Source organism: Emys orbicularis, chromosome 1 (genome assembly GCF_028017835.1).
Source record: "Emys orbicularis isolate rEmyOrb1 chromosome 1, rEmyOrb1.hap1, whole genome shotgun sequence".
Lineage (NCBI taxonomy): Eukaryota > Metazoa > Chordata > Testudines > Emydidae > Emys > Emys orbicularis.
The window spans coordinates 134,526,178-134,550,917 of record NC_088683.1 but is presented as its reverse complement, the minus strand read 5'-3'; positions in this window follow the sequence as shown (position 1 = coordinate 134,550,917).

Below are 24,740 nucleotides of genomic sequence, written 5' to 3'. Positions count from 1 at the left end.
AAAAAAAGTCTGATTGTTAAGAATTGGCGAATGTATCCAAAATACTTTAGAAGAATTAATATTCCACGTGACGTCTTCAAATGTTGAATCTTGCACTAGTTGGTTGTAAGAGGTTTAGAAATCACTTGTAGACAGGTCCCTAGTAATTATTACTCTGAGGAAGCTCATGCGTGGATTATTTCAGCTAGTGTGTGGAACATGTTGCATCAGGTAGGTATATGCCACAATGGTTTCCAACAAGAGTATGCAAATAATTGGAGTGTAGGTTTAAAACCTAACTTTTCCCCCCCCAAAACATGCCTTTTTTTTCATATTGATAGAGCAAAGGCACATTGAGCATGCCTATCCATCCTAACACTCCTTTTGGAAGACAATACTATCCCAGTATAGCAAATATACAGGAGTGTATCAGATCAGAAATGGTCTTACGGCTGATCAGTGCTGATAAAAGAAAACCTTTCCAAGATTATGAGAGCCATGCATCTGAAGAAGTGGGTTCTTTTACCCACAAAAGTTTATGCCCAAATAAATCTGTTAGTCTTTAAGGTGCCACTAGACTCTTCATTGTTTTTTGTGGATACAGACTCACATGGCTACCCTTCTGATACTAAGAAAGATTATATCATGCTCACATGACTCATTTTACTATGACAAGTTCTTGATAAACCTACGAACTAAGTTGCAGGTTTCTACAAGTTTCTTTTTTCACAAAGATATTGCAACATCAGAATTTGTTCATGGTGTACGTCATAATTTATTTTTGTATGTATGTTACCATTTTCCCTCAGCTTCCACAGCTTTAGAAGGCCACAGTAATGAAAAACTTATTACAGTGTTGAATGTTGTGTATATTGGAAACAGCAGCTAGCAAAAAAGCCGTGTAATTCTGCAGAAAATTAAGGGGCTATCGAAGAATGGCAACATGATGTAATCAATAGTGGCTCCATGCATCTGAAGAACTGAGTTTTTTACCCACAAAAGCTTGTGACTCCATGCAACTGAAGAAGTGGATTTTTTAAACCACAAAAGCTTATGCCCAAATAAATCTGTTAGTCTTTAAGGTGCCACCAGACTTTTCGTTGTTTTTGTGTATACAGACTAACACGGCTACCCCTCTGATGAATAGTGGCTCAGTTCAATTCCTTGCCACTAGTCAAAGTGCAGTTAATTGCTGCAGTTTCTATGAAAAATACATTTAATATTAATAATCTGCTTTCTAATCATAACACTGGTCTACAATTTTTGAGAAGTCGTCTGCTTCAGAGATAAAATGTGCTATTTATTATGTATTTTGATGTGCTGAATTCAAATATGACAATTAAAACAACTGATTGGCTACTGTTTCTAAGATATTTAAGTTTTTACATTTTATGTCTATGTATATTGTGTAGATAGTAGAGTTTTAATCATAAATTGTAAACCTAGGTCTTTTCATGTGTTTATGGTTGCTTTACATGATAATATTTCACCTGTCCTGTTTATGTAACACTTTAAAAATCAGCAAAAGGGTTATATAAATAAAATTTATTATGAAACAAAAGGCAAAAAACTATTCTGTACATAGTTTAGTCCTATTCAGTGTCTACTCGGTGCTTCTTGGCTTGTCTCTTGTATTCATTAAATGGAGCATCTCTTGTCACTGTCCAGCAATAGTCTGCAAGCATTGATGGGCTCCATTTGCCCTGATAGCGTTTCTCCATTGTTGCAATGTCCTGGTGAAATCGCTCGCCGTGCTCGTCGCTCACTGCTCCGCAGTTTGGTGGAAAAAAATCTAGATGAGAGTGCAAAAAATGTATCTTTAGTGACATGTTGCAACCAAGGCTTTTGTATGCCTTGAGGAGGTTTTCCACCAACAACCTGTAGTTCTCTGCCTTCTTGTTTCCGAGAAAATTTATTGCCACTAACTGGAAGGTTTTCCATGCCGTCTTTTCCTTGCCACGCAGTGCATGGTCAAATGCATCATCTCGAAGAAGTTCACGAATCTGAGGACCAACAAAGACACCTTCCTTTATCTTAGCTTCACTTAACCTTGGAAATTTTCCACGGAGGTACTTGAAAGCTGCTTGTGTTTTGTCAATGGCCTTGACAAAGTTCTTCATCAGACCCAGCTTGATGTGTAAGGGTGGTAACAAAATCTTCCTTGATTCAACAAGTGGTGGATGCTGAACACTTTTCCTCCCAGGCTCCAATGATTGTCGGAGTGGCCAATCTTTCTTGATGTAGTGGGAATCTCTTGCACGACTATCCCATTCGCAGAGAAAACAGCAGTACTTTGTGTATCCAGTCTGCAGACCAAGCAAGAGAGCAACAACCTTCAAATCGCCACAAAGCTGCCACTGATGTTGGTCATAGTTTATGCACCTCAAAAGTTGTTTCATGTTGTCATAGGTTTCCTTCCTATGGACTGCATGACCAACTGGAATTGATGGCAAAACATTGCCATTATGCAGTAAAACAGCTTTAAGACTCGTCTTCGATGAATCAATGAACAGTCTCCACTCATCTGGATCGTGAACGATGTTGAGGGCTGCCATCACACCATCGATGTTGTTGCAGGCTACAAGATCACCTTCCATGAAGAAGAATGGGACAAGATCCTTTTGACGGTCACGGAACATGGAAACCCTAACATCACCTGCCAGGAGATTCCACTGCTGTAGTCTGGAGCCCAACAGCTCTGCCTTAGTCTTGGGTAGTTCCAAATCCCTGACAAGGTCATTCAGTTCACCTTGTATTATGAGGTGTGGTTCAGAGGAGGAGGATGGGAGAAAATGTGGGTCCTGTGACATTGATGGTTCAGGACCAGAAGTTTCATCCTCTTCCTCTTCCTCGTCTGACTCAAGTGAGAATGATTCTGGTGCATCAGGAACCGGCAGTCCTTCTCCGTGGGGTACTGAGCGTATAGCTGATGGAATGTTTGGATAATGCACAGTCCACTTTTTCTTCTTTGACACACCTTTCCCAACTGGAGGCACCATGCAGAAGTAACAATTGCTGGTATGATCTGTTGGCTCTCTCCAAATCATTGGCACTGCAAAAGGTATAGATTTCCTTTTCCTGTTCAACCACTGGCCAAGATTTGTTGCACAAGTGTTGCAGCATATGTGTGGAGCCCACCTCTTGTCCTGATCTCCAATTTTGCAGCCAAAATAAAGGTGATAGGCTCTCTTAACCATAGTGGTTATACTGCGCTTTTGTGATGCAAAAGTCACTTCACCACAAACATAGCAGAAGCTATCTGCACTGTTCACACAAGTACGAGGCATCTCTGCTCACTTTGGCTAAACAGAAATGTGTCCCTTTGCAAAATCAAACACTGACAAATAAGAGAGCACGACACTATATGATTTCTAGAGCTGATATAGGGCAATTTGTTCAGCAGAGTGATGTAAGCTTCATTATGATTGCATCATCCATGACTTCTAGGAATAACATGATGCAATTCATATCATGTATGACGCAATACCAGCTTCAGATTGCATCACTCATTGTTTTGCCTAAAAAGCAAGTACTGTCCAAACCCAGTCATAGATTTATTCATAGATCCAGTCAAAGATGTATTTTAGTCATTTCTGGTTTAAATTGAGATCCCTTCCCTTTATAACTCACTTATCCTCCGCCAGTCCCAAGTCAAGGGTCATATATACTGACCCAATAGCATATCTTGAAAACTAGAGCCAATCAACAATTTTAAGCATCATTTTCGTTCTCAGTGACCCAGAATTAGTAAAGTTTGACTACATTTATTTCAGAAGCATTTTGGCTGTAGAGCAGTGTAATTGGTTAAATTCACCACTGTGCAGAGTACCTGCACAAGGTCTATGCACCACTTAAGTCTCACAATTGGTGAATACACCTTTTGCTGTCCTTCTGCATACATATAAATGACACGTATTTTGCACAAAACTATATTAGAACACACACACACTCTATGGTATCCAGCAATTGTGGGAAACACTTAACTGATAACAGCTGCTTCTCTTGCCATTTACCAATAGCAGCAAGTTATTAGGAGAAATGCACAGGTTCCTTTCAGCATGATGCAATTCGCATGGCCTCATGTGCTGGTACTCTTCAGTAGCTTCTCAGTAGGTCACATAACTTTTTGGTATGCTTCTTTCTGGATGAGTTTATCGTCCTCATCCATCATATTACTTAGGTTTACCTGTAGTCTAACTATTGTAGCTCTTTCTTATTCTCTACGCCTTCCTCCCTCTTCTCAGCACCATAAATAACTTGTATTTTTACAAAGCCCTTATTGCAATCATAAAACTCCTGTTTCATGTTCTCTTTGTTATTGCTTTTGTGCATACTGAGAGGTTGATACAGGTAATGAATTTAAATTAAATAATGGTCATGAAGAGACATATTTCTTACTGCTATAAGCAAATGGTTCCTGATCTGGAGACCTTATAAACTGGAGTAATAGAAATGGGATGAAATTTAATAGTGCAAAGTGCAAGGTCATGCATTTAAGGACTAACAAGAATTTTTGCTATAAACTGGGGCTGTATCAGTTGGAAATGACAGAGCAGGAGAAAGACCTGGTTGGTCACAGGATGACTATGAGTCACCAATGTGATGTGGCTGTGAAAAAGGCTAATGCAGTCCTAGGATGCATCAGGGGAGACAGGGAAGTGTTACAAGGGCTGTCAAGCAATTAAAAAAATTAATCACGATTAATCGCACTGTTAAACAATAAGAGAATATCATTTATTTAAATATTTTTGGATGTTTTTTACTTTTTCAAACACAACACAGAATACAAAGTGTACACTGCTCACTTTATATTTATTTCTTATTACAAATATTTGCAATGTAAAAAACAAAAGAAATAGTATTTTTCAATTCACCTAATACAAGTACTGTAGTGCAAGCTCTTTATCCTGAAAGTTGAATTTACAAATGTAGAATTATGTACAAAAAATAACTGCATTCAAAAATAAAACAATGTAAAATTTTAGCGCCTGCAAGTCTACTTAGTCCTATTTCTTGATCAGCCAATCGCTCAGACAAACAAGTTTATTTATATTTACAGGTTTCAGAGTAGCAGCCGTGTTAGTCTGTATCCGCAAAAATAACAGGAGTACTTGTGGCACCTTAGAGACTAACAAATTTATTAGAGCATAAGCTTTCGTGGGCTACAACCCACTTCTTCGGATGCATATGCATATGCATATGCATCCGAAGAAGTGGGTTGTAGCCCACGAAAGCTTATGCTCTAATAAATTTGTTAGTCTCTAAGGTGCCACAAGTACTCCTGTTATTTTTATATTTACAGGAGATAATGCTGCCCTCTTCTTATTTACAGTGTCACCTGAAAGTGAGAATAGGCATTCACATGGCACTGTTGTAGCCAGTGTCACAAGATATTTACGTGCCAGATGCACTAAAGATTCATATGTCCCTTCGTGCTTCAACCACCATTCCAGGGGACATGCGTCCATGCTGATGACGGGTTCCGCTCGGTAACCATCCAAAGCAGTGCGGACCGACACATATTCATTATCTGAGTCAGATATTTCATTATCTGAGTCACCATCAGAAGGTTGATTTTCTTTTTTGGTGGTTCGGGTTCTGTAGTTTCCGCATCAGAGTGTTGCTCTTTTAAGACTTCTGAAAGCATGCTCCACACCTCGTCCCTCTCAGATTTTGGAAGGCAATTCAGATTCTTAAATCTTGGGTCAAGTGCTGTAGCTATCTTTAGAAATCTCACATTGGAACCTTCTTTGCGTTTTGTCAAATCTGCAGTGAAAGTGTTCTTAAAATGAACAGCATGTGCTGAGTCATCATCCGAGACTACTTCAGGCGAGTCTCATCTTACGCGCATTTAACATGCGCAAATTCAGCTTTGCGCGGTTGGCAAAAAAAAAAAAAAAAGAGAAAAATAACAATTTAAATACTGTACCTCTAGTGCAGGCGATTCCGCCCGCCATTACACTCAATGTAATTTTGACTATACGTGATTTTCGCTTTACGCACTGACAGCGGAACATAACCGCAGCGTAAGATGAGACTCGCCTGTATAACATGAAATATATGGCAGAATGCGGATAAAACAGAGCAGGGGACATACAATTCTCCCCCAAGGAGTTCAGTCACAAATATAATTAATGCATTATTTTTTTAATGAGCATCATCAGCATGGAAGCATATCCTCCAGAATGGTGGCCGAAGCATGAAGGGGCCTACGAATGTTTAGCATATCTGGCACATAAATACTTTGCAATGCCGGCTACAAAAGTGCCATGCGAATGTCTGTTCTCACTTTCTGGTGACACTGTAAATAAGAAGAGGGCAGCAGTATCTCCTGTAAATGTAAATAAACTTGTTTGTCTGAGCGATTGGCTGAACAAGAAGTAGGACTGAGTGGACATGTAGACTCTGAAGTTTTATATTGCTTTGTTTTTGAGTGCAGTTATATAACAAAAAAAATCTACATTTGTAAGTTGCACTTTCACGACAAAGAGATTGCACTACAGAACTTGTGTGAGGTGAATTGAAAAATACTATTTCTTTTGTTTAACATTTTTACAGAGCAAATATTGGTAATAAAATATACACTTTGATTTCAATTACAACACAGAATACAATATATGTGAAAATGTAGAAAAACATCCAAAATATTTAATAAATTTCAATTGGTGTTCTATTGTTTAAATCTATTGTGATTAAAACTGTGATTAATCATGATTAATTTTTTTTGAGTTAATCGCGTGAGTTAACTGCAGTTAATCGACAGCCCTAGTTAGTACCATTGTACAAGGTACTGCTGAGACCTCATCTGGAATACTACCATTCTGGTCTCCCATGTTTAAGAAAGATGAATTCAAACTGGAGCAGTGCAGAGTAGGGCTTGTAGGCTGATCCAAGGAATGGAAAACCTACCTTATGAGAGGAGACTCAGAGCTTGGCTTGTTTAGCCTAACCAAAAGAAGAAAAAAAGGCTGAGAGGAGATATGATTGCTCTCTATAAATACATCAGAGGGATAAATACCAGGGAGGAAGAGGAGTTATTTAAGTTAAGTACTAATATGGACACAAGAACAAATGGATATAAACTGTCCATCAACAAGTTTATGAAGGTTTTTAACCATCAGAGAAGTGGAGTTCTGGAACAGCCTTCCAAGGTGAGCAGTGGGGGCAAAAAATCTAACTGGCTTCAAGACTGAGCTTAATAAGTGTATGATGAGACTGCCTACAATGGCATGTAGCTGGTCTGACTGCTAGCAGCACATATCTCCAATGGCTGGTGACGGGACACTATATGGGGAGGGCTCTGAGTTACTACATCAGGTGTCTGGCTGGTGGATCTTGCCCACATGCTCAGGGTTTAACTGATCACCATATCTGGGATTGGAAAGGAATTTTCCCCCAGTCAGATTGGCAGTGTCTCTGAGATTTTTTTGGTCTTCCCCTATAGCAAGGGACATGGGTCACTTGCAAGTTTAAACTAGTGTAAATGGTAGATTTTCTGTAACTTGAAGTCTTTAAATCACAAATTGAGGACTTCAGTGACTCAGCCAGAGGTTATGAGTCTATAACAGGAGTGGGTGAGTGAGGTTCTGTGGCTTGCAATGTGCAGGACGGCAGTGTAAAATGATCATAATGGTCCCTTCTGATCTTAAAATCTAGGAGTCTGAAATACCTGGGAGGTTCTAGCACTACAAAAAGTTTACCATCTAAAAAGATAAATACATAAAAATTACCTGCAACAAACAAAAACTCACACACATGTGCACATGCACACACACAAAATAAATATTTCAAAGATGCTATCCTTGGTCACAAGTTGCCTAGTGAAGGTTTGATGTGAGCCTGAACAATATATACACCGCATCAAACCACACAAGATTAATAAACATTTTGTAAAATGAAGTATTGGCATATATTAGGAAAGACTACTTACACAATAGGTCAAAATCAAAGAAAAAGATAGTTATCTCAAAATCATAACTTATAACATTGATCAATCAGACCACAATACATAGATCCTACAAGACATTTCAGTCTAAACATTTCAAGTTGTAAATCTATTTATAGACAATAACTGCATTTTTATAAATCTCTTTTCTCCTATTAAAATTACAAAAGACAAGCATTATTTGTCAACCTAAAATCTTCAGTTTCATCATCTTGGCCATACTATCTTGATAATTTAACAAGATATTAATACTTTTTTTTTTTTGAGGACAAGTGATCCTTTTTATGTATCAAAGCATATATATATAAACACTACTTAACTTCTAAATCCCTGATTCTGTGATCAGCACATGCACAGAATAGCTTGTGAAAATCAGTCCTTAATTAAATATGTAACTTTAATGGACAGAGAATTGTGATTTTAGCATCTAATTTAATAGTCATTTTTCAGAAAATTACATTTATTTTTATATGCTTGCATTTCTCCTGCTACATTGGGAAACATGAATAGATATTGCCCTTGTAAGGGTAATTATTTCATCCTTCTTAATAAAAGCTAAGATTTTGTCTCTATGAAAAATACACTTAAAAATTACAAATGTGTGACAAAGTTTCTTTCCCACTGTTAAATTACTCATTACTACAGCTTGGAAGGCTGGAAGATGATATACAATTATAAGAGGCATTGGTCGATCCAATTTCTTCTCTAATATCTATTAAAAAGATTTAGTAAAGTGATAACTATGTTAGCACCATTTAAACCAGGGGTGGGCAAACGACAGCCCGGGGGCCACATCCAGCCCTCCAGACATTTTAATTTGGCCGTCAAGCTCCCGCCGGGGAGCGGGGTCGGGGGCTTGCCCCACTCCGCGCAGCTCCAGGAAGCAGTGGCATGTCCCCTCTCCAGCTCCTATGCACAGGGGCAGCCACACACTGCCCCAATCGCCGCACCTGCAGCTCCCATTGACCGGAAACCACAGCCAATGGGAGCTGCAGAGGTGGTGCTTGCGGACAGGGCAGCGCGCAGAGCCGCCTGGCCGCGCCTCTGTGTAGGAGCCAGAGGGGAGACATGCTGCTGCTTCTGGGAGCTGCTTGAGGTAAGCACCCCCCAGAGCCTGCACCCCTGATCCCCTCCCATGCCCCAAACCCCTGCTCAAGCCCTGATCCCCCTCCCACCCTCCGAACCCCTCGGTCCCAGCCTGGAGCACCCTCCTGCACCCCCAACCCCTCATGCCCAGCCCCACCCCAGAGCCCGCATCCCCAGCCGGAGCCCTCACCCCCCCTGCACCCCAACCCCCAATTTCGTGAGCATTCATGGCCCATCATGCAATTTCCATACCCAGATCTGGCCCTCGGCCCAGAAAGTTTGCCCACCCCTGCTTTAAACCCTCTTTCAATTCTTATATTCAAAGAACAAGAGATTTATTTATAAAATTATTGGTTTAAATTGAATAGCAATATTTTCTTAAGCTAGAGTACTGGACAGTGTTAATATTATTTCATTCAATTGTCATGTGATCTTGTTCCTTTAAAACACTGATGTTCATTTGCAAAGACTGTTAGTCTTCTGATACCAAGATTATGGACAAAATATAAAAACCTAGCTAGATAAACAGGGGCTTTGCAACTTTAGGAATGAAAACATGTAACTTTTAATTTAAAAAAATAAATCAAAGTAATTAAAGGTAAACTCATTAATTATACTTGTCTGGTGCAAATTTGAAGCTGATACTGCAGAGGACTGCAGAGGACATATTTATAGCTGAGATCTTCTTAATTCTACTCACTCTACTCTTAAAAATTGTTCATGTGTTTTTTGCTGGCAGTATTTCTCTGGTGATTTATACTGTTTAGGAGCCATTGATTATAAAGAAGAATGATCTCCCAAAAAGTAAGGCCAAGAAACAACCAATAAATCTTGGTGGGGAAAAAATATACTATAAACAAACTGGATGTCACAGGTTGCAAAGCACCCTAACCAGTTAAAACTACATAGAAAATATCTCAGCTAATCATGCATTGTATCCCCACTAATCACAATCCCTTTTCAATTTAACTTCAGAATAAGAATACAGTCACGCGTCAGTAACAATAAGTTAGAGAAAGGTGTGCTCTCTTGTAGCCACTCCAGCAGGGACATCCTCAGAAGCAGACAAACCTTCATGCCAGGAAGCTGAGAGGCAGCCAAAACAATCCCACTCAAAAATGCACAACAGTTTCTGCATATCATAAAATATCGTACTACCTGGTAAATATCTTGTACCAATTACTGGAATTACCAGTAGGAGTTCAGAATAGTAGCAGGACGATTATGCTAAGCATGGCATTCTGTGAAATAGTGAGTGCATCATTGTAAATAGAAATATTTGCATTAAGTAAGCAGCACTGAGTAACTCAACTTTTGCAACATCAGTTACATTGCATCAGACCACGCTGAGCGCATTTAACATGTTTAAAAAAATTGGGAGACTGGATAAGATGAAAAGACCATTAAGTTCTATTTTCATTATGAAAGAAAAGGGAAAACCAAAAATTGAAATTTTTGGTCAAGTTTTCATTTTTGGAAAAAAAAAAATGGGGGGGGGGGAGGGAAGGATGGAGTCTTTGTTTGTGGGAGTTGTTTCCACACACACACACACACACACACACACACACACACACACACACACACACAAGTTCAAAAAATTTCTACCAGCTCCAAAAATAGTGTTTCCTTCTCCCTAGTAGGAGGTGATTTGGGCGGCTCTACTTCTGTGTCTTTTCCTCCTTCCTGAATTCATTGGCTAGGAGAAAAGAGTCTAGCAAAAAGATTCACCTCTTATAAATTTTCACTCCCTTCCTCCTCATTTATGGCCTGATTCTGAGTGGTGCTGACTTTAGTGAGTGTTGTGGGTGCTCAGCATCTCTCCGGAGCAGAATCATTGGCAGAAAAAGTAAGTTTCCTTCCCTCCAATATTTTTGGTTTTAAGAGAGGGGTCCAAACACCAACAAAGTTCAAATTTGGATGTGGCCTCCATATCTTTTAAGAGCTTAACTCCTGAATTTTGGATAAATTTGATTTTGAAATCTTTACATACATTTTGCCGTTTAACCCCATTCCCTACTTTCCTCTTCTGCCACACTCGATTGGAAACTATAACTTCAAGAAATGAATGAAGTGGACATATACTTGATTTGCGTTATGAAATAGGCTTAAAATTTCTAACAAAATGGCCAAGGGTCAACTGTGAATAATATAGCTGTGGCTAAGACTCAGAAACTTCAGAAATATTTGGGAACATCAGAGCTCTTACACAAATTTTGTGGTCTGTATTTTTTAATAAAAATTAGTGTGGTGTAAAGAAGAAAGAACAGACTCCTATAATTATTTGTTAAAGTAAACACTATTAAGTGAAATGCAAGTTTTAAGACTCAGACAACTGAGGAAATCCTTTGGCAGTCTAGGGAAGTTGAATGATGCCTCCTGGTCTATATTCCTGTAGCGGGGTGGTCACCCGCTCTGGCCTAAAAGGGCTTAAAACAGTCCAGGAGAGGGCTGAGGCTGGGCGCAAGCAGTTCCCAGGCTGATTGGGGGAAGCAGGCTCAGCTGTGGCCACGCCCCAATCAGGGCTCAGCTGGCTCTTATAAGAGGGCAGTGGGCCCTGAGTACAGAGAGAGAGGGGCCTGGCTGCTGGGAAGCTCAGGGTGTCTAGAGTGAGGCAGGGCTTGGGAAAGGCCAGAGGGCCTGGGGAGCTCCAGGCTGGCAACTCCCCAGGCTGCAGGGCCTTGTTCAAGGCCCCATAGAGGCACTGGGTTGCAGAGAGAAGCAGCAGGTCCAGACCCAACCTTGCCTATGATGAATGGCTGACACTGCAGTCTGCCCCAGGGTGCGGGGGCGAGTTAGTGACTGGCAATAGCCTATGACTGGGGTGAGGTGGGGATAGGGGGTGGAGGTTCCCCAGGGAGGGGAGATCCTGAGACTGAGGGGTGTATGGCCAGGGGGCAGCATCCCAGATAAAGGGATACTGGAGTCCAGGAAGGGACATGGGGGGCCAAGCGGCAGTGGGACACTGGCCTGCAGAGGGTGCTCCAAGGCTGGAAACAAGCTAATTCCCTGAGAGACCAGCAGGAGGTGCTGCAGGGGTGAGTCTGCATGCTTACAACTCCCTTATGACAGAGGCTAATGGACTAAGTACTTGTTTTCACCAAGTATCTCTTTCAAATATTGGGCCACTTAAATATGCTTCAATCAATCTCCCTCAGAGGCCTAAATCAGTGATGAAATTAAACAGTTACAGACAATACATTGCGGTCAAGATTTTTCAAAAGCAGATAGTGATTTGTCTCCCAAATTGAGAAATATTAAAGGGGCCTGATTTTCAGAGGGTGGAAGTCCCCTTTAAGGCATTTTCTAGCTGGTACCCAAAAATGATTAGTTACTTTTGAAAATGTTGGCCTATGTCTTTACCCTGCAGTCCCTCTCACTCTTTCTTTTTGGGAGTGATTCTCCACTCACTGAAACCAGCGAAAGTCAGGACGAATTCCACTTACCCTGACACCAATGAACAAGTTAAGCTCCTAAAAGGACCATAATGGCTGTCCCCTGTATGGAAACTTATTACATTCTGAGTAAAGTTAGTGCAGGAGGAAGAGTATTAGTAAGTTTCAAAGACTGTCCTTATGGATGGTATTTGTGCAGCTAACATACCAGGTGGACTCCCTCAGAAGCCATTTTAAAGTGAGCTGGAGTCCAAAAGAAGATGGGCGAGGATTCCCTCGCCTCTTTCCCAAACATCCTACAGAAGTGAAAGGAGCCTTTGGCCTGAAAGAAACAAAGAAGAAGAATGATGGCAATCCTTGGAACTAGTTATGAAGTATTCAGAGGACTATGAAAGAGAGCATACTATAAACATGGGAATTCCTCTGTCCGGAAAGTCTAGAGCTTTTTTCCCCTCTGACTTTAGCAGTAGAAGCCATTTTGGGAAAGCAAAAACCTATCTGGCTCAGCTGTTTACTTAATTACTAACTAGCAAAGATAACTGATCATTCCTCTCAATGAAGTTTCCCATAGAAAGAAACAAATCCTACCTTTGCTTAGACCTGTGGAAGGAAGTCATGTCACAAAACTTTTCCTGGGAGGGCTATGTATGTGAAGCAGCTTTTCTTTTTGGTGGGAGAGAAAACCCATATTTAGTTGTTTTTGTAGTTGTACTAAACTGACTGCATGCAGTGTTGGTGTAGCTGCTCCTAGGATATTAGAGAGATAAGGTGGGTGAGGTAATATCTTTTATTGGACCAACTTCTGTGGGTGGGAGAGACAAGCTTTTGAACTTACACCTGAAGAAGAGCTCTGTGTAAGCTTGAAAGTTTGTCTCTCCCACCCACTCAGAAGTTGGTCCAATGAAAGATTTGCCACACCCACCTTGTCTCTATCAAATTGACTATAGTGCCTAATATATACCTGTGACATCAGCATGTGACCATTCAATGAATATTTTTCAAGAGTTTGATGTTTGTAGCTTGATGTCTCGCAGGAGCAGTATAGTATGGGTGGAATTCATACAGAATCAGACAGTTGCAATGATCTGTCACCTACTTGTGCTGCTTCAATTAATTGGTCTAATCTTATTTTAGTAAACTCAGGTCTTGGTTTCTCTAACTCACTTCTGAACACATTATTAGCTAGTCTATCAGTCACAACAGCTCTACTTTGTAAAAAAAAAAAAAAAAAAAAGGGGCATGATTCTCCATTATCATGGGTATAATACCCACTTTGCACTGATGGAAATCACTACACAAGGTCCATGGCAATGGACAATCAATCCTCAGGACTACAGTAATGATGCCAAATATGGCAGTTTACCACAGAAGTTATGATTAAAATCACAGAAGTGCTTAATATGGTTATTTGCATGGTGGTTTGAGTGATTAATATATATATATTTTTTAAAACTAAGATAGTCCATCTTGTTTTTAAAACTTTACAGAGAGACCAAGCGGCATTTAAAAACAATGTTTTAAGAGGGCTTCCTTGGGCCTCTATTTAATGTAGTCCCCTTGGGAGACAGAGAGTGAGGTACTGTGAATGGATGCGGATGCCAAGTACAGAGAGAAATTGCAGTGGAATCATGACTCCATAAGAATTTGCTCTGCTAACTCTTTGAATTCTAGTCTCCTGTTATATATTCTAACTCTTAAAGGTGCAGTTCATAACCTTTGCATATGTAAGACAAACTTAACTAGCTTGTGGCTATATTTTCAAACAGTATGGTATTGAGAACGAATGACACTGGTAAACATCTGACCTCTAGTGGTAACTATAAACACTAATAGCTATAATGCATGCCTTAAATAAGGGGAAGGGTCAAGAGAGTATTGGGCTTGTTGCTAAATGAAGGACAGAGCAGAATGAAGCTGTGGAATGGAGTAGAGACCTTACCTTGCTAATGGCTTTGTTAGTTGGAAGTAAATACATTTAAATACAAAGATTACTGTGTTCAGAATCCCATTATTTTCTGTGAGACTTTTATTTGTGACTCTGGAGAGACTAACTCAGTTTAAGAAATATGTGCATTATGTAGGAATGTTCTAAAAGGTTTTACATGTCCTTAGGAAGAGAATTTGGTTAGTGTAGTCAAAATGAACTCCATTTCTGATGAGGCCACATCTCCACCCCATGCCACACTGTCATTTAAAAATTTCCCAATGGAAATTCACAGTACACTGCGCCCTTGGTACACTGGAGCCTTACTTCCTATTGTGCTAAAAATACAGTAGCTCTTCTACAAACAAGGCTCATTAGTTTACTAATTGGCTGGCTAATCCAAATATTAAATCCCTAACAATGAAAAACATTGTTTTTGACCCATCTCTGGTCACATTTTAAGCCACCAGTTTTTGAGGTTTCAAGCCAAAAGATTCTTCCACAAGTTTCTGTATGAATACATTTTTTTCTATTATATAACTGTGGAATCTTCAGACCAGCCACATCTTTAATTTCAGGTATGTAAGAAGCAGCATTCCCTCAAATTTTTCCTGCCCATGTGCGAAATTAATTTTATGTGCACCATGTGTGAGACACATCACCTCCATATTGGTGCACACAACAAAATTCATGTGGCGGGAGTGGGGCCAAGGGGTTCGGAGTGCAAGGGAGAGGAGGGGAGATGAGGGCTCCAGCTGGGGGGAAAACGTTGTAGAAAAACTTTAGCCATTTAAATGATCACATTAAAAAAGTCATAATTAAGGGGTAAATCAATTCTCTCCTAAGGTTTATAAATCCATGCCTGACTTCTGAACTGGGGGAAAGAAATCAGGTTAGCCCCAGTTGTATATTGTTTAGTTTGACTGTTTAAATGGCATTTCCTACATGGCTCTATTTTTGGTCACATTAGGAACAGCCATTTAAATAGTGAACTTAGCCTGATATGACTTTTTAAAAAAAAACTTTGTTATACGATTGAACTGTTCTGTTCATAACTTGGATTTTGTTTTAACAGAATATTTTCTCTAGTGCTTTTCGTTCAGAAGGTTTCCAAAGAGTCAAGTTCTATTATGTCTAGTGAGTCAAGTTCAAAGTCTCTGTCCTTATCTTCAAGGTGCTCAGTGGCCTAGGCCCAGCATACCTAAGAGCTTGTCTACACAGGAAGTTAATGCAAACTAACTAAACATAAATTTCAAGTGCATCAAGTCCCTGTGTGGAGGCTTTCGTTCAGAAGTAAAAGTGGCCTGGGTTTGCTTTAGCTTAATCCACTTCTTGGTTGAGGGCAAAGGGCTCAATCAGCCCAGTTAACGTAACTCTAACTTGGTTTGGATTCACTGCTATCAGTCTTTCTTGCTGAATTCAGTTGATATTAATGTTAATTCAAAATACCACCTGTCTGTTACCTTATTACTTTATAATTAAGGATGAGGGAAAAATAATCCCAGGGAGGAGCTGTTATCTGCAATATTACATTTTGATTTAATCAACAGGTACAATCACTCTCCTTAACCTGGCCACTACTATCTGATAACAAAAACTTCTCTGGACTTAACAGGAGTACTAGTGGCACCTTAGAGACTAACAAATTTATTAGAGCATAAGCTTTCGTGGGCTACAACCCACTTCTTCGGATGCATATAGAGTGAACCATATATTGAGGAGATATATATACACACACATACAGAGAGCATGAACAGGTGGGAACATATATATACATGTTGTCTTCATGTATATATATGGTTCACTCTATATGCATCCGAAGAAGTGGGTTGTAGCCCACGAAAGCTTATGCTCTAATAAATTTGTTAGTCTCTAAGGTGCCACTAGTACTCCTGTTATTTTTGCGGATACAGACTAACACGGCTGCTACTCTGAAACTTCTCTGGACATATTCGTTCAGCCATTCCTGATCATTTTTCCAGGCAGAGGAAGTGTTGCACTGCAGCTTTCCTTTTCCAGTTTGGAGTCTTTCCAATATCTGATGAGCATATTAACATTGCTCCTGTTCAAAAACTGTAGCCTGCCAGTTCTGTTTTTAGTTAAGTTGCTATTTATAGTTAGATTCCTGTGTTTTCTCTTGTGAAAGCCTCGCAGTTATCAGACACACACACAAGGATATATTTTTATACTGTTGGCCTTGGCACATTAAAGCTGCACAATTCTAAAATGCCTTGTTCCAAAATACCTTACACACCTCCCAAAAGAACAGCAATGCCCCATTTAATAGCTATATGAAAAATATTGTGACAGACACTTGGCGATAACTACAACTTGTTTCTTGGTTTTTAAGGCACAGTATTTAATACTTAATATAATGGGTCAAAAGCAATTCAATAAGATTTTAAACTTCTTTACAATATTGTAGGTTTTACTAAACATTTGTATATGTAGAGAGGTTGTGTAGTCTCCACACCATTGGGAGCCAGGAATCCCTGTGTTCTAATTGCTCTTGTGTTATTCAAGTCATTTTACTTCTCTGTGCCTTGGTTTCCCCATCTAACATATAATAATAATACCATCTGATAAGGGGCCGTGGGACAACTTATCCATTAATGCTAAGTGTGTCAAAAGGTGTTAAGTGCCAAGTATTCCTATAGGGACTATATCCATACGTCTTGTGTAATTAAGACATCTTCAGACATTTCATGAATGCACCCAAGATGTGTTCATACCTATGAATGCACACCCTGGACTGAGATACTCTGAATCCTTCCTATACAATCAAACACTGCTTAGGGCATGAACAAGAAGAGTCTTTCATCCCTGTCTATCCTGGGCTGCTCTTTGCATATCAAGTCCCATACATTCTCTCGTCTGTCTACTGTTTGACAGAGAGGTTTTTTTAGTTGGCCTCTTTTGCACATTCTTCCAGCTGCCCAATGGCATGCCTACCGTGGCAGATGCTCTGGCTTCAGTCTCAACATATCCCAAATATTTCCATTTTCTTTTCTGGAAAACTTTAGATATAAGGGGTTATTGAATCTCTAACAAATTATGAGATTTGTCTTATACATTCTATTTAATACGTAGTCTTTTTCTAAGACATTTGCTTTCAAAGGCATTTAGGTGTCTGTCTGTATCTTTAGTGGCTTTTATACCCTTATGTTACAACAGAAATAACATTTGAGATAAAGATTCATAGTTTGGTCTTTAAGTTATAGATTTTCAATGGCCAAATCTTGTTTAGGCTGGTAAATGCAACCCCACTTATAAAATGCTATAAACAATTGGAAATGTGAGCCACTGCAGGAAATCTGCATGAAAGTCTTTTCTTGCACTAAAGGATGCATTTGTAAAGGGGAAAAAAATTCAGCACTTTGCAGCTATTGCTACCAAAATGGTTTTAATTTGTTTAAATTACATTTTAGGCCTAGTCCTAAAAGGTGTTGGAGTGCACCCAGAGATCCTCTACAACCATAGATTTGTCATCCTTTCTAAACCCAGCCCTATTGCAGAGATTTGGGAAATGGTGCAGAGGACTGCTTCATAGCTTAACACCCCTACTATACACACTATCTGGAGTGGCTCACACACATGAGTACCAACCTCAGGGCAGACTGTTAAAAATCAGGGCACAAACTCCAAACTGGTTGTGAGCTCTGTACTTATTTTTCACCAACCAAGTATCAAGTGTGAACTCCTCAGGCACTATAGCAGGGGTCGGCAACCTTTCAGAAGTGGTGTGCCGAGTCTTCACGTATTCACTTTAACTTAAGGTTTCGTGTGCCAGTAATACATTTTAATGTTTTTTAGAGGGTCTCTCTCTATAACTCTATATTATATAACTAAACTATAGTTGTATGTAAAGTAAACAAGGTTTTCAAAATGTTTAAGAAGCTTAATTTAAAATTAAATTAAAATGCTGATCTTACGCCGCCGGCCCACTCAGCTCACAGCTGGCCTGGGGTTCCATTCACCTAGTTCGGCAGCGGGCTGAGCGGGGCCTGCGTGATCCCAGCTGGCAATGGGCCGGCAGCCGGGACCCCAGACCAGGGGTGCTGGAGCTCCCGTTTGGTGCTCAGGGTGGGGGTGGGGATGTGGGGGGGGATGCAAGAGTCAGGGCATGGGGTGTGGGGGTGCAGGAGTCAGAACAGGGGCTGGAGGTGTGTGAGGGGGTGCAGGGGTCAGGGCAGAGGGCTCTGTGTGTGTGTGTGTGTTTGTGTGGGATCGGGTCAGGGCAGAGGGCTGGGGTACTTGGCTCATGGGGGTGCTCAGCTCATGGGGGTCAGGGCAGGGGGCTGGAGGGGATATGCCCTGTCCCCACCTCTTCTCTGCCTCCTCCCCATAGCAGCAAGCACGCTGTGGCTCAGCTCTGATTACCCTCCCCCTCCCAAGGGCAATTGGCAGGGAGAGGGAGGGGCAGGAAAGCACCACGCTGGGGGAAAAAGTGGGGGAGAGGGGAGCTTGGCTGCTGGCATGACCAAGCTTCTGTCTCCTGCCCCAGCAGGATAAATCAGTGGGTGGGGGGGCTGAGTGGGGCCAGGACCCCGGCAGGCAGCAGCATGCCATCAAAAATCTGCTTGCGTGCTGTCTTTGGCACGCATGCTGCAGGTTGCCGACCCCTGCACTATAGCAACCTTAACAGAGTCAGACAGTCCCCTGCATTACTCTTCTGCATCTTGGCATCCTGTAAGCTTGCCTTTGTGATAGATGGTCCCTTACATTCAAAAAACAAGCAGCGAAAAAAAAAAAAAAAACCCAACCCACAAATATTTAGGTTACTCCCAGTTCCAGAGGACCAGTCACTTATGAGTCAATTGCACCTTTAGATCCTATATCAAAGACAACACTTGTACCCAATTGTGTAGTAAACTAATGATTTATTAACTAAGAAAAAGAGTTATTTATAAGGTTAAAGCATTTAAACACACACACACACACACAAATGAGTGACAGTCTTAGGCTCCAAAAGGTGATAGAAGTTGCTGTAATAAGCGAGCTCTGTATGTCCTTTAAGGCTAACCCAGGCCAAGCACTCGTGATCTTTTGCTTATGCTTAGTAAGCCTTGCCCCTCAGAATCCAAGCAGCGTAAAGACCCAATTTCTTCCTGTCAGAGATTTTTATTCTCTTTTCCCAGAGTTCAAGCTGATGGGATGAGTCTTCATGCATGTCTCCTCTTCATGGGCATGAGGGGAGCAATCAACAGTCTTTTTTTCCTGTGATGTTCCACAATGCTTTGTCTGGTGCAGGGGTTCTCAAACTGGGGGTCGGGACCCCTCAGTGGGTTGTGAGGTTATTGCATGGGGGGTCGTTGTAGGACTAGATTGATAACTGGTATAGGAAATGTAAGAAAGAGTGACTCCACAGCAGACCCCAGAATTTGGCCTGATCATTAGAAAGAAATATGCGAGAAAGAGTCCTGTGCGTTGGAGTGGGAGTGTGATTGTATGTTTGAATGAGGAATGAAAAATTAAAGGTTGAGGTGCCAGCCTTAAAATAAGACCGTTTGGCTGAAGAATGCAGTGGACGAGAGAGCCCGATAACCCTGAGGGCATACTTGCCCCAAGGACAGGAGGGCTGAAGAACAAGATAACATTGTCATTTTGTCATTGCTGTGCCATCTGCGTGATTGACTATCACCTCAAATGTGAGAACAGTGATTATCACTTCAAACATGAGAACAGTATGATGAAGCAGACCCTCTAAACTTGTATGAGGATAAATCCCTATAAAAACAGACCCTGAAGACTGAGGACTTTGGGTCTGATTCTGCAAACCAACCTCCAGGAGCATCTGACAAGCCCTGCTCCACCCTTGTGTCCAGACCACCTGGCCAGTGACTTGGCATGAGCAAGTCCTAGGCTGGTAACTATAACAACCTTGCAGAACTTGTGTGTGTGAGTGAATGAGATGTTATAGCTATAACTGATTGCTTACTCTGATTCTTTTTGTAGTTACAATAAACACGGCATATTGCCTTATCCCCTTTAATAAGATCCTGCTGGTTTTTATTTTCTTGGTATAACATCGTGAGCTGTCAGCCTCCACCCCAAACCCTGCTTTGCCTCCAGCATTTAGAATGGTGTTAATATATTAAAGTGGTTTTAATTTATAAGGGGGGGTTGCACTCAGAGGCTTGCTATGTGAAAGGGGTCACCAATACAAAAGTTTGAGAACCACTGGTCTGGTGTCTATGGACCTTCTTTTCTTGGGCTGGAGAGAATACCTCCTGTGATAAACTAGTATTTCACACTTGGTAATGCTTCTTTCCTGGTGCTTTTACAGTTTCAGAGAAACTTTTACCATTAGAGAACTTTCAATATTACCTTATAGTATCTGTATCCCATGTTTTAAGTGAGATTCATGCATGCAGCAACTTACAAGCATTTCATAAAGTCTAAACACATTTTCATAAGCCTAGTACACCTCTACCCCGATATAATGCTGTCCTCAGGAGCCAAAAAAATCTTACCGTGTTATAGGTGAAACCGCGTTATATCAAACTTGCTTTGATCTGCTGGAGTGCACAGCCCCGCCCCCCCCGGAGCACTCCTTTACCACGTTATAGCCGAATTTGTGTTATATCGGGTCGCATTACATCGGGGTAGAGGTGTATTATTTTAGCAATACTAACACACAGGTGAGCCAGACAGGTTTTCATCTATTCATTTTTCAGTATTCAATTTAAGTCTAGGGAACCTGGCATGAGCTGGTATCTGGCTTGCCAGCATCACAGGGGGCACAACTAAGTTTTGCACAGCTGCTCTATCCACAGCTCCCCTACATAGGCCCTAGGAGAGACGTACATATTGCCTTGGGGTGGCCCTCTGCACACTAGGTGAATTTCATGCCTAAATAATAGTTTTATTAGCTTCCTTCCTAACATAGATAAATTGAAAAGGAGAGAGATTATGTCCTATATCAAATTAATTGTTAGAATGAAATCTTTGGGAAAGGATTTCCATTATTGTTAAGCCCCTTAGTTTTCAGTTTAAACCGATTTTTACCAAAAAATCCGAAGTTTTATAAAATATTTTGGTTTTTTTTCCTGATTTTCACCCTACTTTTGTATCAAATATATTAAAAATAACTTGTTTTATTAGGAAAATACAATACCTTGCATGAGATGTATTACGATAATACATTAGTCTGTGTGTGTGTATATGCAAAGCTGCCTATTGAAGTAAGGCTAGGTATTAGTCTAGAAGATACACAGTAAACAAAACAGGCACGCACGCTAGCTCTGAAGTACGTGCGCATCTGAACGTACAGATGAATCTCATGCCCACCATGTACATATTTCAAGCTGTTAGCAGATAATGGTTTAAAGATTTGACACACTAAAATGGTAAGAACAAGAAAATCTGTATCACAAGATGTAAAGCTGAATGAAAAACCTGAATTGCTTAATTTGTCTTGCCCAGCTCACCTGCTGCTCGTTGCAGTCTTATGCAACAAGTATTCCCACAATGGTTGATTTAAAAAAGTTCGTAATAGATGCTGGTGCAGTTTTCAAGCATTCAAGTAAAACAAAAAACCTCTTCTATGATGTTTGTGAAGAGATCGCGTTCGAATGCAGAATTTCAGTTCCAGTTGTTGTACCAACAAGATAGTTTAGTCTGTATGTGCTGCACAGTGTGTTCAGAAGGCATGGAGTGTCTTAACGCAACTTTTAGATCATGAAGCGTTCAACAGTGGAAAAGTTGAAATCTCAAGCAGCTATGCAAGAAATTAAGCAAAGCCTTCATACAAAACTTGAATTCCTGATTGAAAAACTACAACCACTACATAAAGCACAGAAGAAATTTGAATCCAATTCTTTAACAGACAGCACATTTTCTAATCAGGGCCGGCTCCAGCATTTCTGCCGCCCCAAGCAAAAAAAAAAAAAAGCCGGGATCGGCAGCGGCAATTGGGGGAAAAAAAAAAAAAAAAAGCCGCGATCGGCGGCGGCAGTTCAGCGGCAGGTCCTTTACTCCTAGAGGGAGTGAGGGACCTGCCGCCCCCGAATTGCCGCAGGTGCCGCCCCTCTCCCTTGGCCGCCCCAAGCACCTTCTTGTTAAGCTGGTGCCTGGAGCTGGCCCTGTTTCTAATACAGGGCATTCAGGTTAACAATATCTCTGCAGAACTTTCTTGCAAAAGCACATCTAGGGAGATTCCAGAAAACACAGATCTTTTCATGTCTATGTTGCCAGTCACTGAGCAGGACAATCTTGCAAAAGTTTTTAGGGAGAGCTGTCAAAGAAGTGGGAAGCTACTGTCACTCGCAATATGTCCCCTGACGTTTTTTTTCACAGCGAATCATCATTCTGGAAAGTCATTATGCTGTTTGACTGGCATCGTAAAAGCATGGCATCAGCAGATCAGTTTAAAGAGTATGCTCATATAATCACCCCCTTTGTGACTTCTAATGAAGAAAGTGCAAAATTGGAAAGTGAATTGTGCCTACATGGCAACGCCTTCCCCAGACAACTGCTCCACCACTCCTCTTGAATTCTGGAAAATCCATCACACCAACTTTCCAACTTTGAGCTGCGCTGCCTCTCACATGGCCTCTCAGTATCCCACTTGGCTCATCTGATGTGCAAAGAGTATTTTTGAAATTTGACTACATCCAAGACTGAAGGAGAATGGACCTTGGAAAAGACTTCTTAAAGATTGCTGCAAGCCTATCTATCCTCTTGACAATTACACGGAAGGGCTTCACATAAGACCACGAGTGTTTATAAATATTTTAAACTATTGGGCCCAGTTATTAAATGCAAATATTTATAGGCTAATAGTTCTAAGTCTAAAACAGTAAACTGTTTATTCAAATGAAAAGTTTTATTTGGGGATTAGAGTGTTTTCTTAAACTCAGAGTTGGCATTGTGTTCAGAGTTCTGTTTTAGTTCTGCAGCAAACTACATAGAATTCCATTAATCAAAGCATTAATCTACTGAATACTTCCCCGTCCTTCCATCCACCAAAATAACCTCGATATTTACCCAGAAAAATTAAGTCCCCCCCCACCAGTTTTCAGCCGTTTGTTGTAATAAACACCAATAAATTCCCAAGAAAAATTAAATAAAATAACCAAAACTGAAGGGTTCTAATTATAGTTAGTCACTCTTTAGTCAATACTATGTAAAAAGATACTCTACAGCTGATCCAATAAGGTAAAATTAAAAGCTAACAATTAAACAATTAAAAATTGTTAGCAATGAATTGCTCCCAGTTTTGCTCAAATGAACAGCTGAAAAAACCTCATTTTTGCTAGAGTTCAGATCCTGATCTAACCTGTTTGTAAAAGCAAAACTGATTCTGAAATTTTGATTATGACCCTTAGAGTGTGGAGTATTTGGATTCAGCTCCCCAAAGACGAGCGTATTTGGAACCAGGGGCTTGGTTAGGTCCAGTCTCTAATGTTGCTAGGACACATGTGTCCTATCTGATTAATTACTTTTAACAACTGATGTGTAGTGTCATTTTGGTAAGGTATATTTGCACAGATTAGTGATCCTCAACCTTAATTTTTTAATTAATGGAGATATCCCATCTCCTAGAACTGGAAGGGACCTTGAAAGGTCATCAAGTCCAGCCCCCTGCCTTCACTAGCAGGACCAAGTACTGATTTTGCCCCAGATCCCCAAGTGGCCCCCTCAAGGATTGAACTCACAACCCTGGGTTTAGCAGGCCAATGCTCAAACCACTGAGCTATCCCTCCCCCCCTGTGGTTCTTGTGCCATATCTTGCTCTTGTGGAATTCACATTTTGATCATATCTCCTTCTCGCTCCATCAACCACAAGGACACATGGGAGGACAGAATAGAGATTGTGTGGAAGTGTGGGATTAACCACCCATGGACATCCCATTCTGTGCATTGCTCTTCACTTTAAAACATTTGTTCTGAAGTGATAGTTTTCTATTTGACTCAATGTCAGATCTCCCTCCTCCCACTCCAGGTCTTTATAATTATGCTGTTTGCTTACTTTTTAATATTTAATTCAGTTTTTAGTGTACATTTAGTGCTTTGTGATTTACTTAGTGTAAATGGATATTAGTTGTCTTTGCAAGATCCTGAGAACATTAGCTAGCATTTTATTAAGACAGGGTTAGAGTCCGTCACTGTTGTTCATTTTGAGTAGTACCTTACTCCATAAGTAATCACACAAATCATTGGGACAGCTTGTGGAGTAAGGGACTTCTCAATTGGAGTAAGGGTGGCAGTTTCAGGTCTACTGTGATTTTAAACACTTATTTTGCCTTCAGCAAATTTCCCATAATGGATATAATGTTACTTTGAATTAGGTTGGTGAACAGAAAGAAATGCCTCTAATCAAACCCCATATATCATCTCCCACTGCTACTTAATACTATGAAAGAGAGAAGCTTTGAGCCACAGGGTCAGGCATTTGTAAAACACCAATGCA